Source organism: Hemiscyllium ocellatum, chromosome 19, assembly GCF_020745735.1.
Source record: "Hemiscyllium ocellatum isolate sHemOce1 chromosome 19, sHemOce1.pat.X.cur, whole genome shotgun sequence".
In the NCBI taxonomy this organism is placed as follows: Eukaryota; Metazoa; Chordata; class Chondrichthyes; order Orectolobiformes; family Hemiscylliidae; genus Hemiscyllium; species Hemiscyllium ocellatum.
This window is the reverse complement of record NC_083419.1, coordinates 70,978,958-71,000,612: the sequence shown is the minus strand read 5'-3', so window position 1 is coordinate 71,000,612 and position 21,655 is coordinate 70,978,958. Positions and strand designations below refer to the sequence as shown.

The 21,655-nt window shown below is 40.6% G+C and overlaps 2 pseudogenes; both read left to right on the top strand.

Annotated features, from left to right (window-relative positions):
- The window catches only part of LOC132824818 (Ig heavy chain C region-like), a 59,224-nt pseudogene extending 58,440 nt beyond the window's left edge, over window positions 1-784 (top strand).
- A 114-nt stretch (window positions 785-898) lies between these two features.
- Window positions 899-16,828, top strand: LOC132824817 (Ig heavy chain C region-like; annotated as a pseudogene).
- Window positions 16,829-21,655: the final 4,827 nt, after the last annotated feature.

Sequence of the window (21,655 nt, the reverse complement as noted above, 5' to 3'; positions counted from 1 at the left end):
TTCTACCTGTTTTCACTTCTCACTGTTTAGTATTTGCATGCACAGCCTAATTGTATAATGTAAGCTTTTGCAGAAGCAACACCTGTTCCCTTATTCTGCACAGTTTTAACCCGATACCTTACACTTCCCATTGAATTTGATTTGTTTTTTTAAACAAAGTATTTGCAACAATCACCTGAAACAGACCTGAAGCTGCTCAATTTTACTTGCACCATTAAAAAAAACTTCCAAAGAAGCAATTCAGCAAAACACATATCCCAAGATGTGTATATGCCTGTGTTTAAGCATAACCTCATGAGCCCATGTGTTCGGACTGTACAAGCTGATACCAGGATCTGGTCTCAGCCTCCAGCAGGACACCAACAGGCGGAAGGTGTGAACCTGCTCTTTCTGATGGTCATATAAATCCGGGGCACTGGACCGTAGTTCAGCACTCCTGGATCGGCTTTGTTTAGAAAGATCTTGACAGAACCGTTTCCCACAAGTGTCGACAATTTTTCTAAGGTTTTTACTGACTTTCTGATCATGTGAGTGTTTTTTTGTTCCTATCTCCCTTTGTTACTGTCTGTCTCAATGTTAGTCTACCCCAGGAATCTAAAAGACACAGCCATAATTTTATCAGCGTTAATGCTCAAGGTTTATTTGTTTTCTTGTTAAAGGTGTCCAGTCGGAGGTTGTTTTGACTCAGCCAGAGGCAGAGACTGGCCATCCCGGAGGCAGCCTGAGACTGACCTGTAAAACCAGCGGCTTCAATCTTGGCAGCAGCTCCATGCACTGGGTGTGACAGATTCCCAGACAGGGTCTGGAGGGGCTGCTGTACTACTATAGTTCATCCTGCAATAATTATGCACCAGCGATTAAGGGGCGATTTACTTCAAACAACATTATAGCGTTGGACATGAGTAACCTGAAGATCGAAGACACCGCCATCTATTACTGTGCAAGAGAAGTGGGTATTGGGGTGGCACTGCAATTATGATCAATAAAAAAAACCTTTCAGCCCCCATTGTTTGAAACTAGTCAGTGATTACTCCTACAAACCATCTAAACTTGCAATGCAGTATTAGTTCTGTGGGTTTTATGCAAATATCACTGTTTAATTTGTAAAAGTGGTGATAATTATTGAGACAATTATACTGTGATGAAGATTTAGCGTGACTTTATTTTGCCTGTGGTTCAGAATATTTGAAATAATGTCAGTTTTGTGTTTGTTTTTTTGCAGACCCAGTTAATGTGAGACCTAGCCCAGAGAATGTAACACTGTGACTATCCTGCTGACTGGGGCCAAGGGACCGTGGAGACGGTGACTTCAGGTGAGGACCTTGAACTTTCTTAATGACTTTTTCTCGTAATGTTCTATTCATGTGAATAATTCCTGAATTAAATAAAACTCAGATTCCGTGCTGAGTTTGATTTGGTTCGGATTAATTTTTGTTAAAACTGATTATAGGCTTCAATTAAGGCTCAGCAAATAGCTAAAATGGTGATGATGGAGTCAGTTGTTCGGTTTATCTCTTGTTTTATCAGATGAATATTCTGTGTGGCTGTGTTACTTGAAACACCTAAAGTCTCTTAATCAGGAAGATATAGATAAGGTTTAATGTTGAGGTTCTGTTCGCCGAGCTGGAAGTTTTTGTTGCAAACGTTTCGTCCCCTGGCTAGGCGACATCATCAGTGCTCTGGAGCCTCCTGCAAAGCGCTTCTTTGATGTTTGACACCCGGAAGCGGCAAGGACAGGCCACTATAAATACCGGAAGAAACATCAAAGAAGCGCTTTGCAGGAGGCTCCAGAGCACTGATGATGTCGCCTAGCCAGGGGACGAAACGTTTGCAACAAAAACTTCCAGCTCGGCGAACAGTGCCACAACAACGAGCACCCGAGCTACAAATCTTCGCACAAACCTTGAATAAGGTTTAATATCAGTGACACCCTGGACTGTGAGTTTTATTATCGACAACAAATGATAATAATTTAAAGATGTTTGAAATATTAGCAAACATGATTAAAATATGCTAAAATATCATTATTAATTTCTTGAATATATTCCCTGTATACATAATGTTCTTGCCATGATTATATTTTGTTGTTTATTTTGTTAATCTTGTTGATGACAAGCAGGTTAGAAACTGTCATAAAAGTTTCTTGCGGTGCTATATTTCATTCTGCTGATTAAATTCTGAGTTTGTTTTATTTGATTCTGTTGAATCGAATTGGTTGGATTCTGATTATCATTCATTTAAATCTATTGCTCTGAGTTGATTCCATTCTGATTTTATTTTCCTTGATTCTGTTGCATTGAGTTGATTGGATTCGTATTCAGTTTGTGGAATTGATCTGCGTTTTCACGCTTTCAGTAATTGTTTTTTTTCTGGTGAGGAGGTGGTCTGTCTGGATTACTTTTAAATACCAATATTTGTGAAGTTCTTTGTTTTTCCTGAATCAATTCTGCATTTGTTAAACTCGTAAGGCAATTTTTTCTCTGCTTGAATGAAAACATTACATCTGTTTGTAACTGTCTGAAAACCAACTTAAGGCAGAAACACGAAAGTGTGAGAAATGGAAAAAACATTTTAGTGCATTGACGCATTTTTTAAATCTCAGTTCTGGTTGTAAACTAAGTAAAAATTTGTTTTGAGTAGCCTCATTCAAAATAAAATTTGGGACTCAGATCTGAAACTGCAGAATTGATCAGATTATATAATTGAAACTAAACTTACTATAACACACAATTATAATGTGGTAATGTTTGTCCATTGAACTAATTTTGTTTTGACCTTAAAGTGATTAATCAATATATGCCTTCAACTGCTCTACTGTGCACTGCACAAGATTGTCATGATCAGAAAAGGTGTACAGGTTGGAAATAAATTGAATTGTTGCTGGAAACATTAAAGTTTTACGTGTTGTTATGTAAGTTCCCTCACAAACAAGGCTGCTGTTATGACTTCTTATTTCTATTCAATTTAATCATTAGTTTGTGTGATACTGAGCGGTTTTGTTAGATTTCAATGTGGGATTTTTTTTGTGAGGTTACATCATGTTCTTGGTTCTGTTGAAAATGTTTGCAGAGCCAGTTCTGCTGCAAACACATCGGTGTTCCTCAGTGTTGGGATTTGGTGATCTTTGTTCTGTTGAGGAGGAAATGTGCTTGGGTTACATTAAATTTGTTTTATTTGGGAAACTGTTTCTGGTTTCTACTTTGTTATCACACTGTTTACATGGTTGGTGACAGTCAACCGCTCCAGTTTCCTTCAGAGCTCAAGTCGGGCGGCCCAGTGGCCCAGTGATTAGCATTGAAGTAGCAGTTGGACATGATTTCAAAATGCAAAGCTCAGATTCTGGCAAAATGGCAGGTGGTAAGGGACAGATGCGAAAGGAGCTCGGATGCAAAGTGCACAGGTTGACTTGGGTAAGATGAGATGTCAGTGAGCAAGGACTGAGGTCATGTCTGGGGGAGTGGGGCTCTGTCAGAAGTTGTGAAAATGATGGTGCCAGGTCTAGTAAGGGCCAGATTCACCATGGACCAGGTGCAGGGTGGCAGGAGTGGAATTGAGAGAAAGGAATTGTGACTATATGTCCACCTGGATTATAGAACATAGAATGTAACAGTGCAGTATAGGCCCTTCGGCCCTCGATGTTGTGCTGACCTGTGGAACCAATCTGAAGCCAATCGATCCTGCACTATTCCATTTTCATCCATATGTTTATCCAATGACATTTTAAATGCCCTTAAAGTTGGCGAGGATACTATTGTTGCATTCCACATCCCTACTACTCTGAGTAAAGAAACAACCTCTGACATCTGTCCTCTATCTATCAGCCCTCAATTTAAAGTTATGTCCTGTCTTGCGAGCCATCACCATCCAAGGAAAAAGAGCCTCACTGTCCACCCCATCTCACCCTCTGATTATCTTATATGTCTTAAAAAAGTCACCTCTCAAACAAAAACAGCCTCAAGTCCCTCATCTTTTCCTCATAAGACCTTCCCGCCATACCGGGCAACATCCTGGTAAACCTCCTCTGAACTCTTTCCAAAGCTTCCACATCCTTCCTATAATGTGGTGACCAGAAGTGTACTCAAGACTCCAACTGCAGCCACACCAGAGTTTTGTACAGCTGCAGCATGACCTCATGGTTTTGAAACTCAGTCCTTCTACCGATGAAAGCCAACTCAAGGTATGCCTTCTTAACAACCCTATCAACCTGACTGGCAATTTTTTGGGATCTATGTACATGGACACCAGGATCTCTCTGCTCATCTGCATGACTAATATGGATTGCCTTGGATGTGTTTCTTGTGATAGAGGTAGTGTACTCCGGGCATGAATGGGTGAGTAACAGGGTAGGGTTTGTCAATGTGGGTGGGAATTTAGGTCGAGGCAAAGAGGGAGTGGTTAGTCTGAAAGATGAGAGTTTGGTGGTGAACTGTGTCAGTTTGATAGTTATTAAAGTTAAAGAGTACTTGTTAATTTCTCAAATCATATTGACATAAATAGTCAGCTGAGTTAGCTGTAATGCTTCGAAGTCTCTGAATCTTAATGGTCCTCCATTTTTCAGAGGCCTCCAGAGTTAAGATAATTATAAATTAGAAATTTCAACTTCCAGCCAATTGGCATGAGGTCAGTTGTGACAGCCATCCTCCCAGTCCCAGTGCTCAGCTCCTGCCTGTGCTGCTGCAGTGACCTTCCTCCCAGAGAGACCATTCTGCCTTGCATTGATAAATGAGGAGGGCTCACTGGATCTGAACTGTTCACTCTGATTTCTGTCCAGAGATACTGCCAGCTGTTGGATTTTTCCAGCAATTTCTGTTTTTGTTTCTGATTTCCAGCAGCATGGTGCCTTGTGGAGCAGCACACTGATTCCATGGTTAGCATTACTGCCTCACAGCGCTAGGGACTCTGGTTCGATTCCAGCCTCAGGCCACTGTCTGTGTCGAGTTTGCACATTCTTCCCGTGTCTGTGTGGGTTTCCTCCCAAAGTCCAAAGATATACAATCTGGGTGAATTGGCCATGTTGTGTTCAGGGATTGGGAGGTTAGGTCCATTAGTCAGGGTTAAATGTAGAGTAATAGGGTAGGGGAATGGGTCAGGATGGGTTACTTTTCAGAGGGTGGGTGTGGATTTGTTGAGTCAAATGGCCTGTTGCACTCACAGTAGAATTTCAATGAATCCGCATTTCCTTGGTTTGTATTTTGTGAAACCTCTCTGTTCTTCACTTGCAATCCAGTGAAAGTGTGCGGAGTTTGTACATTCTCCCTGTGTCTGCATGGGTTTCTTCCGGGTGCTCCAGAGTCCTAAAATGTGCAGATTAGGTGAACTGGCCATGCTAAATTGCCCGTAGTGTTAGGTGAAGGAGTAAATGTAAGGGAATGTGTCTGGGTGGTTTGGTGTGGACTTGCTGGGCCAAAGGGCCTGTTTCCACACTGTAAATAATCTAATCTAACTATTCCAGTCTCATATACCAGTACTTGACCCATTGCCTTGTGTGACTTGCCTTTGCAAGGATACATCTTCATACATGTTATGAGGGGCTCAGTCTCTACATGACTTGTAGGCACTGAGCTCCAGACTCACACCACCCTCTGTTTGATTTTGTTTTCCCCTGAGTTCCACCCTAAACCACCTGGTCTTACCTTCACCTTGTGCCCTCGAGGCATTGATCTCTTCCTCAAGGGTTTGTACAGTTTACCCTGTCTGGTATTATTTTAGGCATGGACATCACAATCATCTTCTCCCTAATTCCCCTCTGCTCCAAGGAAAATCCCCATCTATCTAATCTGGCTTCACAACTAAAACCCTCCAATCCCTGCAAAATCCTGGCAAATCTCATCAATGCTGCCTTCAGTATAATCACATTCCTTCGATAACATGCACACAATGCTTCAGTATGGCCGAACCAGTGTTTTATTTTGTTCCAGTATCATCTTCCTACTCTTCATTGTCAATGTCTCGGCTAATCAAAACAAATATCCTACAGACCTTCTTAACCTCTTTATCCAGCCAACACAGTACTATAGGGGACCGGTGAGCATGTACACTAAAGACCTTCAGTCCTTTCCAGGGTTCCGCCATTCAAAACGTAATACCTCGCAGATTCTTCTGCCGAATTATGTCACCTTACACTTATCCAGAATGATTTCCATCTGCAACTTCTCTTCACATATAACTAACCCTTGTACATCCTCCTGAAATCTGAAGCTATCATGCTCATGATTTACCAACACGACAACTTCCTTTCATCTGTGAACTTACTGGTTAACCCTCCTACATTCTCGCCTCAACCATTGATATATAAGAGAAATAGCAAGGAAATCAACACGGATCCCTGCAGATCACCACAAGGCATAGATTTCCAGTCATGCAGATGCACTATGACCATTATCCCCTTCTCCCCACCACTCAGCCAATTCTGGATCCAATTTGTCAAATTAATTTGGATCCTATTGGCTCTGATTATTGCTATCAACTGGACATTGAGTTATCTCTTTGAAAACTACCATCAAATTTTTAAGACATGACTTCCTCTGAATAAAACCATGCTGAAAATTGTTGATTGATCTTCCAAATGAAGACTAATTCTGCTCCTCAATAGTTCCAATAGTTTCTCTACCACTGAGACGAGCTTGACAGATCTGTGGTTTCATTGTTTATCCCTTCATTCGTCTTGCATAACAGTGCAACGTTGGCTGATCTACACTCACTTGGCACAACTCCTGTGGCCAGACAGTAATTCTAAATTATAGTCAACGACCCAACTATTTCATCCTTTGCAACACTCAACAGCTTGTTATACATTTCATCTGCCCTGGAAATATAACCACTTTTCATCCAGCAAGACATCACAGAACATCACATTATCTGTCCTAATTTCTGCGAGTACATCACAACACTTCTCCATGATTTCTGTCCCCACATTGTCCCTCTGACCAGTGAACACTGACACAACACATTTGTTTCCACCGCAACCTAATCCTCTGGCTCCACGCCAATAATAACACTTATGGGCATTACTGTTTCCCGAATTACTCGTTTATGAATGAGCCTGTAACTTTTAAAAATACTTTCCTTTATTTTGACTGCTATTATGTTCTTATGGTTCCTTTTGCTCTCCTAATTCCTCTTTCTTGCAAACACCCCCTTTCACGTTCTGTACTTCATTCTAGTTTCTATTGTTTTGAGATTTCAGTATAGACCAGAAGGCTCCCTTGTCTTTCGTTATCTCACCCTCCATGCCCTTTTATGCTCAGGGCTCGCTGCATTCTTGGTTCCACGCTGTGGCTTCATGGGAAATGTCTTCCCTGTGCTTTTCCTATTTTTGCTCTTAAATGTGGCCCACTGTTCTGACTTAGATTTACCACCAAGTGTCAGCTTCCAGCCAATTCTGTTCAAATAATTACCTGACCTTATTAACATTGTCCTTCCCCTTTCAGAACTTTGGGCCCATTTCTATCCCTTTCCAGAACAATCTGGAATCCAGCAGATTTACAATCGCTGTCTGTCAAGTGCTGCAACCTTGGTGTTTTACCCACTGGGTCGACTTCATCCCCCAAAGTTAAGTCCAGGTTCACCCCTCTCTTGCAAGGTCTGGGTTAAAATTCTCTGTATTAAACACAAACTTTGTTAAAATATTCTCCTAGGACATTTTCAGATTTCTGCTGCCTCTAAATGGTTGACAAAATGAATATCCAATCCTACGCTGAGGAAGTTAAAATCCTCTTTTCTCATTCCCCTATTTAACTTATGTTTCTCTAAAATCTGCCCATGTATCTGCACTTCTCAGCCTTATGGACCTACAGTAAGGTCCATCGTGCTCTCCCAGTTGTTATGTTTGCTGTATTTTGGTTTTGAAGTACTGGCCATTTGCCTTCGTTCAAGGAAGTATCCATCATTTAATTTCTCTTTCCAGCTGAAAATACTCTTGTCAGAATTACAACAGAACCGACATTCTCGACCACCTCCCCTACTCCACCCCCCCCCCCCCCCCCCCCCCCCCCCATCCTATTCCATCTTTCCCTGTCTCGCCTCAAGATACTAAATCCTGGAATATTGAATAATCACTCCTGCCCCTCTCTCAACATGTCTGTGATAGCAACTACGTCATTTCCTCATTTAAGCCATTAATTCATTTGCCTTGTTCATCAAACTCTTTCATTAAAACCAATACCATCCAACATTGCTATTTCCCTTCTGATTTAACTAGCCTAACATTTCTATGCCTCCTTGACTCCCTTGCTGTGTCCTCTAATTTTAGCCCTTCACGTTGTCCTGCTGATCTTTCTGTGTGGATCCCAGTTTCTCTCGCACTCTGCACAATTATGATTCTGGTAATATCGGGGTTAGTATCCATTAACTACAAGAGACCTTGATATATAAAAACTGTTTGCATTTGTTATCAAATTCGTCAGGTAATTTATATGTATGTTTTCTAAAGGTCCAGATGTTCTCCCTCCAACTCTTCTCCTAACTGTGAATCCCAGTGAAGAAATCGCAAGCAGCAAGTTTGCAACCGTCGTCTGTTCAATCATTGATTTCCATCCAAAGTCAACCTCCGTGAGTTGGTTGAAAAATGGCCAGCCTTTGGATTCTGGTTTCTTCACGTCTCCCATGTGTGAGGTGAACAGGAACTTCTCAGTGACAAGTCGGCTGATGGTCCCTTACAGTGAATGGTTCAACTGCGCAGTCTATACCTGCCAGGTCACACATGGAGAGAAAACTCAAAGTTAAAACATCACCACACTCCAGGGTAAGAGACACATACCGAGAGAGCTACAAATCATTCTGAACTCAGATGTGAATCAAACACACAAATTTATCAGGCTTAGTAAACACAATGGTACAGCTTCTCATTTCCCAACATGTCATGTGTCTCTTATTTCTGTTTGAGTGTCACATTAACATTGCTCATAATTCAATACTTTAGCTAATCAGAAAAGCATATTTTCTCTCTGTTGAAGACCTATAGACAGTGAGTTTTGTCAAATAGTTTGTTAGCTGACCATGCTGGGAGAGGCATTCAGAGTGCCGAATCCTTGCCTGGTAGTGACCTCAAGGATGATTTGGGGTCAGAGGTGGCTGAGAGGAATCTGATTGAAACTTAGAAAATACTAAGAGAACTTGGAGTAGAAGTTTTGACCGGTAGACGATACGAGGACCCAAGGGTATAGTCTCAGAGTCAAAGGGGAGCACCATTTGGAACTAAACTGGGGAGGGATTTCTTCTGCCAGAAAGTGATGAATCTGTGGAGCTCATTGCTGCAGAGCCCAGGCCATTGTGTGTATTCAAGACAGAGATAGATCGGCTCTTGCTTAGTACGGGGAGAAGGCAGGAGAATGGGGTTGAGAAACATATCAGCCATAATTGAATGGCGGAGGAGACTTGATTGGCCCAATAGTCTCATTCTGATCCTCTATCTTATGACCTTGTGGTCTCAAAATTACATGGTAAAAATATGCAGTGACCCTTACTTGAAAATAAATCAAAATTCATTCAAATTCATTCCCTGCTCAGGAATGACTTGTTAGCCTTGGGCATTGTACGACACAGTTTTTTTTTAATATCTGATACTGAGCTCTTTAACTTCATTTATGGGATCAGACCACAGACCAAGTGGGTTTCACATTTGATCAACTGGGATAAACGTGCGCTCACTGAGCTACTTTAAGACGCTCTCTGTAATTAGTGAGTGAGGCAGGAGAATAAATTCTGGTGGGAATGCTACAATTGGGGTAAATGAACTAGGAATTCGAGACACACTGATTCAGCCTGATTTGGGATGGATATGTTTACACAGTGAGTAGTAGACATCTGAATAAAACCTGTGCACATTCCCATCGAGTTTGTAGATTAATTTTAGATGCTTCTGCTTGTTTTTTTTGTTCAATTAAGAAATTTTAAAAATGCAGCTTGGTAAAGAAAGTGAATGTACAGACCAGTCATGACCTCATTGAATGGAGGGAAAGACTTGAGGGGATGGGTGTCCTTCATGATGTCCAGTGCTGCACTCAGTGTCTTGTTTTCAGATCTACTCCAAATTCAGCCCACGAGGAATAATGTCATAAATTAGAGAATGATGTCATACCAATAATGCCAAGTATTTTTGATCACATTAAATATAATGAACAGAATTTCCATGGCCATTCACTGCTCCTGTAATACTTTAGAACCTCTGCAAATGCATGAAGACGAAGAGAATAATTAGGATTAATTACAATTTGTCCGAAATTCGGGGTCTGATTTGGCGCTCAGCGTGACCAGCAGCATTTGCATGTAACGGTCATGGACATAAAAATGACTTCATTATATACAGATTACTCTTGTCCGAAATATCAATACATGGTCTTAAGTAAGAGACCAACTCTGAAAGAAAGGTAACTTCATAGATTACATTATGGTATTTTCGATAATTTTAAATTTTTCACAGGTTTCACTTGTTAGAAAGCCAGTGTTCTTTAGGAATAATTACACAGGGTATGTTATAGGGAATCACGAATGCTTTCACAGATCAAAATACATAAACAATAGAAGGCATCGTTTCAGCAATAGTTGGAAGTTGCCATTTCAAAGGTGGTTACTTCACTTTGTGAGGAAATAACCTGAAGAGTGGGTGTTTTCATCCGAAAGAGGCATTTTCCATTGATTTTGATTTCTGTTTCATAGGAGATACTGTGTGCTATGATTACACAGTTAAAACCCTCCCACCGCCAGTAGAACGGTGGGGGCGACGGTGACATTAACTTGCATTGAGTCCAATCTTCCTTCTGGAGTCACCGTCACCTGGATACAAGAAAAGAAGCCTCTGAAATTAGAAATTGCTGACCAGCCTGGACAGAATCCCAACTGCGTGATCAGCAAATTAGACATTTCTACTGAAGCCTGGCTGAGTGGTGTTACTTTTGAATGTGTGGTGTACCATCAGACTCTACCGACTCCGCTGAGAGACTCCATCCACAAGGAGAAAGGTGAGCAGTGAGATTAAAACACACAGGATCTCATGCGTAATCCCGATCCAGTTACACCAATGGCAGGCTTTGATTGGTAATGAACAAACACCGTTGGGAGCATTAATGATGCATCTGATGGCAGGATAGCTAAGTAGCTGATTAAGAAAGAGACAGACCAAAGGATATTCTATTCTGATTAAGTCAGATAAGGTGGGAAGAAGCCTGGGTTGTGACGTCACCATCAGCAATGACAAATGGCCAGAATGTCCTTGTTGTGGCCTGGAAACATGGAGGTGACTTTCAAATTAAACTTTTTACATCTTTTACTGAACATCGTGGATACCATTCTGCTCCTTTTAGATAATCAAAGTGAATAAATTCCAAATTAAAAATGGCATACTTTAATATTTATTGATTCTGGATTTTTATACTTGATTTATATTTGTCTCAAATATTCTGCAGTGATTAATCCACTGGAGCCATCACTGTCTGTGCTCCTGCCATCAACAGAAGAAATCTCCACTGAAAGGGTTCTCTCCCTCACCTGTTTAGTGAGAGGTTTCTCCCTCCGAGAGATCTTCGTCAAATGGACAAACCATGACAAGCCTGTAAATCCCAGTAACTACAAGAACACCGAGGTGATAGCGGAGAGCGACATCACCTCCTTCTTCATGTCCAGCCTGTTATCCATAACAGCGGAAGACTGGGCCAGCGGTGCTTCTTACTCCTGTGTGGTGGGATATGAAGGGATTCCGTTGAAGATCAGCAACAGAACAGTCAATAAATCCAACGGTAAACCGAGTTTTGTAAACATTTCGCTTGCACTGATGGACACTGTTAATAAAAATCTCTAAGTTGTATTTAATAATTCAACAAAAGTAATAAGTTTTTTTCCTCCAGTTTTGAGTTAAATAGACAACTGCTGAATTAATTGTTTCCTACTCTTCTATTCCATCTGTGCAGTTGAGATTAGATTAGATTCCCTACAGTGTGGAAACAGGCCCTTCGGCCCAACAAGTCCACACCTGCCTCCGAAGAGCAACCCACCCAGACCCATTCCCCTACATTTCCCCCTGACTAATGCACCTTACATCACGGACAATTTAGCATGGCCAATTCACATGCACATCTTTGGACTTTGGGAGGAAACCGGAGCACCCCGAGGAAACCAACGCAGACACGGGGAGAATGTGCAAACTCCACACAGTTAAATTGGATTATTAACAGATCTGGGAAGCGTGTCTTGTTCAGTTAATGTTCCCGCTTAGATTCCCCCGGGTGAGAAACAGAGTAAAGCTCACTCATTGCAGGATTTCCCCAAGTACCTTATGCACCCTAAATCCCACTGTGATGAAATCAGACAATGTCCATTCTCCATCACGGGTAGACCATGAGTTTTGAACTTCGTGTTCCTGATTCCCCGATTGGCCATTCTTACTAAATTTAGGTTAGCGTGGTGCTGGGAAAACACAGGCAGCATCCGAGGAGCAGGAAAATCAACATTTCGGGCAAAAGCCCTTGGTGAAACATCGATTTTCCTGCTCCTCGGATGCTGCCTGAACTGCTGTGCTTTTCCAGTACCACTCTAATCTAGAGTCTGGTTTGCAGCATCTGCAGTCCTTGTTTTTACCCATTCTTACAAAATTCACATAAGTTTTAAACTGCCACATTGCACTAATTGGAAACGTAAATTTAAGAGACTTTTAAACTCTTAAAGAGATACCGATCGTAAAGAGGGCAGAGCAATTTGAATGTAACTTTTGTTTCTGGGGAACTGCCAGGGATCTTGCCCCAGTGCATGAATTGACAGAACGTATTTTCACTTTCACACCAAAGAGAACCGACAGATAAGTTGTTGTGGAGCACAGGGAAGAGGAGAGTGGAACGGTCTGTACTCTTACTCCCAGTGCAGAATTTTCACAGTAGGGGTCCTCTGTAATGTAACCCAGTTACTAACAGGTACATTCAGCTTCTTGATTACTATTTGAAGATATAAAATTTCCATGCAATATAATACCTTTAGAGTATGTTGGACATGCTCGGCCTTGTTAACAAATGATTAACTGTGACTCCCATAATCCAAACCTGGTGTTTGCATCATCCCGGTTTGTATTCCATAGTCTTGTCTCAGTTTTCTGGAGCACATGGGATCAATTATAGTATTCGAATACCTGATGTTGCATTGTTTCAAATACAGAACACGCGTTGCTATTTTCTAATACACATACTCAGAAATGTTATCTCTTGGGCAGTGGGATTTGAACTCAGGCCTTTTGTCTCAGAGACAGAAATTCTCTCACTGCAACAGAAGTGTCGCTCATAAAACGCTTATCTCTTCACGATGATTGGAAATGTTTCCTACAACACCAAGGTCAGATCAAATTGTGGGCAATCCATTAAAATTAGAACAATAAAATTAGAATAATAAAAATTGCAGTCTGGTATAAGAGCAGAAACGCACACAATACAGAGAGATGCTCACAAATGACACTCGTAAAGACACATAAACAGGCTCTCACCTAAAGACACATTTATGTACACACACACACACACACACACACACACTCTCTCTCAATAAGATGTCACATACATATACACGCACAGAGCCACACATGCAAATGGTACTTGAACATTCATCTAAGCTCTCACAAAAACTCACACACACTGAAAGAAAAGCTCATACACAAATGACCAGGAGTACTCACACATAACCATGAAAACCATAGACACACGGTAACACACAAATGGACACAAATACATATGCATTCATACAGCACAATGCATACAGACATAGATGCATGAACACAGATACAACATGCAAAAAATGCCCTCCTGCATATCGACTCACGCAGGCACATAAGTGCGCAGAGATAAACATTAATATCATTATTTTCCCATTTTCATAATCACAAACATATGATGACAGAGGCACTTTAATTATTTATTTTTAAACCACTTTGATCAGTACGTATACACAGTCACACATACACACAAATTCAGACACGCAAGTGCACAGATCAACAAAAAGTGGGACATTTATTAAACAAGGATAATGGCACAAGCATCAGCAACCATCCACACACAATAACACAAACAAGCTTCTCAGGATATGGTTTAGGATAGATTGCCACACAGGCAGACATCATCACATCAATATAAACATCCAACAAAACATGACATTGCACGCTCACGCTTATTAATAACAAAATGAAAATAACCTTGTGTAGGTAGGATCTGAAATAGACACAAAAACACACATTTTTGATAACACTAATGAAAAGTGAACAGCCACAAAGACATTACGAGATAAACATAAACATCAACAAAGTGGCATATTAGCAGGATGACTCTTATAATTGTGAATTGAACAAAATTTACGTGCACAAACATGTGAGCACACCAGCAGGAAAGGAGCATAAATATGTTTATTCATGCACAGACTCCAACATGGGCAAGAGTGAAGTCAGAGTACCTCATAACCACATACACAAACATTAAAGGAAAACCATACATATCAAGCAGTAGATCAAATAAATTAATGGACACATGCACAAAAACGTATCCTAAATATAGAGACCCTACAAAAAAATATATGAAGCAATGTTCTTACTGTGGATAAAACTTATATTCATGATCTTCTAGGAGAAAGTGAGGACTGCAGATGCTGGAGATCAGAGCTGAAAATGTGTTTCTGGAAAAGTGCAGCAGGTCAGGCAGCATCCAAAGCATCCTGAAGAAGGGCTCATGCCCAAAATGTCGATTCTCCTGCTCCTTGGATGCTGCCTGACATGCTGTGCTTTTCCAGCAACATATTTTCAGTTATATTCATGATCTGCCAAGCAATTGGCCACCAATAACTAAAGATGAGAATCACATTTGAATTTTTATCCAATGATGGCCACAATTTTCAACTAAATTGCTGTCACAGCCTATATTTAAAATATAATGATATAATTAAAATAATCGTCAAATAATAATATCCTTCAATAATAGATTAAAAGAAAAAAACTAATTTAAAATATTCTGACACGCACAGTGAAGAAAGAACATGCGCAGTTAGTATGTGCAAGTTCTTGCTGAGAGTCAATAATGCACTAATAGATCCAGATAGTCACATTTGAGAAACATCTGACTGCTTTATGAAGATGTAATGGTCTCCAATTACATGACTTGGATGCAGATAGATCGGACTGGATCAATAAACAATTTAAGTGTGTTCTCTCGGCTTTATATTTGTAGATTCAATAGATCGCACCTGGATTGAAAAATATGAGGATGATAATGGCAACTGCTTCCACATTCATCACCCTGGTCTTCCTGAGTATTTTTTACAGCGCTGCCGTCACTCTGGTGGGAAGGTGAGAATAATCACATCTTTCACACGCCAAGCAGCCCAATATGTTTTGTGTAATTACTAAGTATGAATAAAAATTAAAACTGGAATGTCCCTGACCATAAACATCTACGTCGTTGCTTTCTCTCTTTTCCAGATTAAGTGAATGAGTTGTGGACCTCGTGGGTTTTCCAGATCTGCTTATCAAGGTCTCTGAATTCCCAATCTGCAATCTGTCCTGTTGCTGACTCTCACAGTGAGATCACTTCAGTTTATCAGTGTGTAACTGAGACAACGATTGATGGATTGTCCTTTTTATTTTGATATCATTGAGATGGTTGTGGTTGGAAGAATTTGTAGCTTCCCAGTTGTTTGAAACCTATATATTTTGTTTTTCTTTGTTCCTTATTCAGAATGGTTGCCTACCCTTTTATGATGAACCGCTGTATTCGCTTTCTGTTGACTGTTACAGATGTACAGAAAATTCACAGCTCACAGCACACACAATCTCGTCTCAATGTGGCATCCAGTCTTTGTATTCACTTCTGTTAACATGAACATAAACTTTTGGATAAAAATTAATAAACCTTGAGTTTGCTTAATTCTTTCTTCAACGCCAGTCAGTAATAATACATTTTCCCACATCCCACTCCTTTCCCAGCCAAGGACTTTCACTTGTTCTGTTTCGTTGTGTTTCATCCAGACATTTAATACTGTGTCACCATGCGGCTCACTAATGTCAATGCATCTTTCACACGGTATGCCTTCTGATACACTCCAGAGGCAGAATGATTCGTCGGCATTTCATCTTATGCACCAAAGGTCATGGCCATGGGTCACGTAATGGTACAAATAAGGAGCTTTCCTCCACCAGAAGCCTATAAAAAGCAGGCAACGGAGTTTGAAAGTTTACTCTGCTCTGTCTAAACAAAAAGTACTCCCAATGTCGGGACAGTCTGGGTTAGTAATGCATAAATTGCCACCTAAAGCGCCCAACGAAACATTTATCAGCAAAAGGACAACCTTCAGTCAAGTATTCAGGCACAACACATGTACAATCTCAGGGTGGATTCTCAGAACTGGAGTTTTTCCTCATACATAAATCTCACGAAGCACAAATCCTGGGATCTATTTGATACAGCACACCTGGCAAGTCCCAGGAAATGAGACTGAGGTATATCTGATACAGGAATATTACTGAACAGCAACCCTCAAAAATAATAAATCAGAGGTTGATGTCGATCAGGCCAGGCAGAGCTCAGAAGTACTGGAAATATTCAACCATTGGATTTTAAATGATGCAAGACGGATCATAGCAACTGCTCACAGAGTGTGGAAACTATCAGCAGAGGAGAAAAGTCCATTTCTCAAAGTCAGTGAGGTACGTCATCCCGGGAACAGTGTTGTGTCGCAGTTATGCAGCCTGTCTCATAGTTTTACATTTTTTCAAAACTGTGGCACCTGAAACTGGATGCAATATTCCAGGTGAGACAAGCGACTGTTTTATTTCAGTTTAACATAATTGCTTTGTGTTTGTACTCTACAGCGTTATTGATGAATTCGGGTTTATTTGCTTTTCTGTCCACATTCCCTGATTAGTGCAGATATATATGGGAGATCCTCTGCTCCTGCACCCCTTTGGGTTTATACCCTGACTATTCTATGTTCCCCTGAGCTCATCACAAAACAAAGAAGCACGTCAACCCTCCCTGAGACAGAGATCTACCTGACACACCAATATTAATGAATAACAATCCTCAAAAATGATAAATCACAGGTCAATTTCGATCAGGGAAGGCAGAGATCCGAAGTACTGGAAACTTTGCTGCTTTCCATGTCCTTTCCCACAAACCCTCGGTAAAACTTTGAAGTTCTTAGCTGTTCTCCCAAAATCCTAATATTTTACTTTAAATTGTGAATATTTTTTCTGTAATTTTGCCTTATAGACCAAAGCACAGGTTGAAACAATAAGAACTCCAAACACTGAACTCCGAGAACATCCACAATAAAACAACCTACATTCTGAAACGGCTAACACCCAATTACAGATGGTTGACAAGTATAAAACAGCCATGGTCTTAATAGCTTGGATGCAGACAAATTTGTTAAGTGTTCAAGAAAAGTTTCCTCATTAATATGTCGATGTAACTACCACAGAAGGAGCAAATCCTGACCTACTCTTGTGACATATGGCAGGGCAAGCGACTGAAGTGTCAGTAGTGGAACAGTTTGGTGCCAGGGATAATAATTTGATTAGTTGCAAAGTATCTACGGAAAGGATTGGCATTGTTTACAAGATAAAGTTCTTAATTGGACTTGGGCAAATGTTGATAGTATGAGACACAAACTTTCAAGGGTTAATTGAAGTAGACTGTTTGCAGCTAAAGTGTTGGCCAGCAAGTGGGAAGCTTTCAGAAATAAGATAACGAGAGTTCAGAGGCATTATTAGATTAGACTAGATTAGACTTACAGTGTGGAAACAGGCCCTTCGGTCCAACAAGTCCACACCGACCCGCCGAAGCACAACCCACCCATACCCCTACATTACCCCTTACCTAACACTATGGGCAATTTAGCATGGCCAATTCACCTGACCTGCACATCTTTGTGACTGTGGGAGGAAACCGGAACACCCGGAGGAAACCCACGCAGACACGGGGAGAACATGCAAACTCCACACAGTCAGTCGCCTGAGTCGGGAATTGAACCCGGGTCTACAGGCGCTGTGAGGCAGCAGTGCTAACCACTGTGCCACCGTGCCGCCCACCATTATGTTCCCATTGAAGTGAAGGTAAGGCTTGAAAGAGGAGGGAACACTGGAGGAATAAAGATATTGAGGGTCTGGTTAAGAATAAGAAGGAAATATATATTAGACATAGATAACTGGGATCAAATGAATCTCTTGAAGAATACAAGAGGTGTAGGGACATTCTAAAGAGGGAAATGAGGAGGGAAGAAAAGGAATATTGGATAGCCTTGGTAGATAATGGAAAGGACAATCCAAAGAGCAAAGGAATAGAGTCATAGAGATGTGCAAAATGGAAACAAACCCTTTGGTCTCACTCGTCCATGCTGACCAGATATCCTAACTAATCTCTTCCCATATGCCAGTACTTGGCCCATATCTCTCTAAATCCTTCTTATCCATATACCCATCCAGATGTCTTCTAAATGTTGTAATTGCACCAGTCTCCGCCACTTCCTCTGGCAGCTCATTCCATACACACCATACTCTCCATGAAAAGTTGCCCCTTAGGTCCATTCAGCTTTTTCCCTTCTCACTATAATCCTATACTCTCAAGTTCTGGACTCGCCCACCCCAGGGAAAAGACCTTGTCTGTTTACCGTATCTATGCTCCTCATGATTTTATAAACCTTTATAAAGTCACTCCTCAGCTTCCAGGGAAACCAGCCCCAGCCTATTCAGCCTCTTCCTATATTAATGTATGTGGCTATGAATATGTAACAGCCAAGAGGGATGGCTTCATAGATCATGCTACATTTTATACAAATGCTGCTTTATTTTCATAGCAGTTGGTTTAAAATCATGGATGGGTGCCTTTTTAATTTGATACCAGGAGCACAGAAAGACACGGGGAGATAAACTACAACAAAAAAGGAAATGGACAAAAAATAATTGCACTATGGATAACCTCACCATATGATTCATGGAAAAAAAATTCCTGCTTTGACCTTGCAGCTAATTGAGCCTATTAATTATCCCTGTGTTTGTAATAATTTCATCTATCCATCATTCTACATTCAATTGTCATAGTTACCATGAGGACTACTGCACCTCCCTATGTACTTAACTAAAAATTCAAAATAAAATAAAAATGCAAATTAAATATTGTCTCTCATTATTACAAAAAAAAAGCAATTCAATGACATCAAATTGGAAGAGAAATGTGATAAGATAGTCAACTTTGAGGACTGCAAGAAGTTGCAAGAGGTCATTAATTAATTTACAGGATGGTCAAATAATTAGCAAATGAAGTTCCACACAGATAAATGTAAGGTGTTACGTCTTGGTAGGAATAATGTGCAGGCCACTTATTCGAAGATGCACATCTAAGTCGGGGAGACGAACTAAGGGATCGTTTTTGTGATAAAGAGACAATTATATCAGTCACTAACAATTTCACCACAAGTTCTGCAGGCCAGAAAGACACAAACAAAGCTCAAAGCTTTATCTCTAAAAGGTTACATTTGAAAGTAGGGTCCCTATAAAAATTTGGTTAACAATAATTGAGAGTATTGCCTGCAGTTTCAGTTGGCATGCTATAGAATGGATACAGTAGCACGAGACAGAGTGAAGAGAAGATTTCTAAGAATGATACACAAGTTTCTGGCTGTGTATACCAAGGAAGAAATGTCATGCTGCTCAGTTCTCTCTTGAAAAGAAGGCTGACGCTTCTAAAATTATGAAATGTTTTGATCAGAGAAGGTACAGAGAAAACATTTCCACTCATTCTTTAGCTACCTTTTCATTGTTCATGACTAATGATGACTTTTGGATTCCCGTTTAATGTTAGTTGCCAGTTTCATTTCCTTCTTCACTTCCCCTCTGAACTGCCTATATGTAGTTCGGTTCTCACTAAGGTTATCAATAATCCTCATCCTTTGTTACATCATGCAGGGAATTAGAGTTTTGTTTTTGCCACCATTTCCTGCTTGTGGAAACACTAAGACTGTAGATGAACAATCTCCCCTTGGAAGGCAGACTGTTTCATTGCAGTTTTGCCCAAACTTATGCTCAAATGTACTTGCTGCAAATGTCCTCTTGCTGCATTGAAATCGGCCATCCTCCAATTCAGAATTTTTCTGGATTGTTCCTTGTGCATTTTATACCCAAGCTAAAATCTTTGCTTCCCTAAATGACCCCAATCTGATATTTAATATCTTTTACACATATTGTGTGTGCACGCATATTATGAAGATGGGACTGCAGGTTGAAGAAATTATTAGGATTCTGAACTTTATAAATAGGACCTTCGCATGCAAAATATGAAAGTTATGATAAATGGTTATAAAACATCCCACTTTTCCCTCATATCCACTATTTATGCAGCATGCTTCAGGAAGGGATTTGAGAGGATGCACAAAAGATTCTTGAGATGAGCAACTGGACAAATATGTGGAAAGTTTGAAGAAGCAAGGGCTGCTCTTTATAGAGAAGAGACGATGAAGAAGACAGTTTACATGTGGTCAAAATCATGAGGGATTTGGATAGAGCAGGTAAGAACAAACAAACAATTGGTGGCTCAGTAGTTAGCACGACTGCCTCACAGGGCCAGAGCCCTGGGTTTGATACCAGTCTCAGGTGGCCGTCTGTGTGGAGTTTGCACATTCTCCCCGTGTCTGCATGGCTTTCCTCCGGCTGTGCAGGCCATGCTAACTTGCCCACAGTTCATTGATGTGTAGGTTAGGTGCATTTATCAGGGGTAAATGTAGGGGAATGCATCTGGATGGGCTACTCTTTGGAGGGTTGGTGTGGACTTGTTGAGCCAAATGGCCTCTTTCCACACTGTAGGGGTTCTATTTAAAAAAAGACTTGACAATAAAAGGACACTGATTTAAGATGATCAGCAAAAGAAAAATAACAGTTTGGTTGGTTTTTGTTTAAAATAACATAGTTCAGAACTGGAATGCTCTGCTTAATATAGTAGTAGTGGAGACAGCTTCAACTAAGGTCTTCAAAAGGGAGCTACAAATTTCTGAAGGAGACGTTTTGCAGTAGTACTTAGTAGAGAGACTTGGGAGTGAATGTAGGCAAGTTCCTATTTGAGAGCTGGTACAAACATAATCAAATCACTGCCTCCGAGCTGTTACCATTGACAGTTGTATGACATTGTACAGACTACCAGCTCTCCAGCTATTTTCTAAACGTTTGCTATATTCTGAAATATGACGAACTTAGTCATGCATGGAACTAAAGTTACTTTGCAAACACTTCACTTGATCCTGGAGAACCTGCATTCCTATTTTCCTCACCGTTTGTACTGACAATGTTTCCAGAATAGTAATTGATCAAAGAGCACAAATTAAGGCATTTAACATTAGTAATCTTATCCAGAATTAAGTCCAAAGCAACTTAACAAAAAAAAATCAGACTTGAGATTCAGTATTTCAAGCCTGGTCAACTAGTTTTCTTAAGTTAGTCAATGACTTTGTAAAGATTAGAGTAATGCTGAAAAAGCACAGCAAGTCAGGCAGCATCCAAAGAGGAAAATCAATGTTTCAGGCAAGAGCCCTTCATCAGGAATGACTGTGTAAGATGGTCGTGTTGGTATAAGGTTCCTTTCACTTCCACAGGATGTCTACAGGACATCACAATGAGGCAATGCCTGGGGTTGGGGTGTGGAAGAGACAGTACAGAATA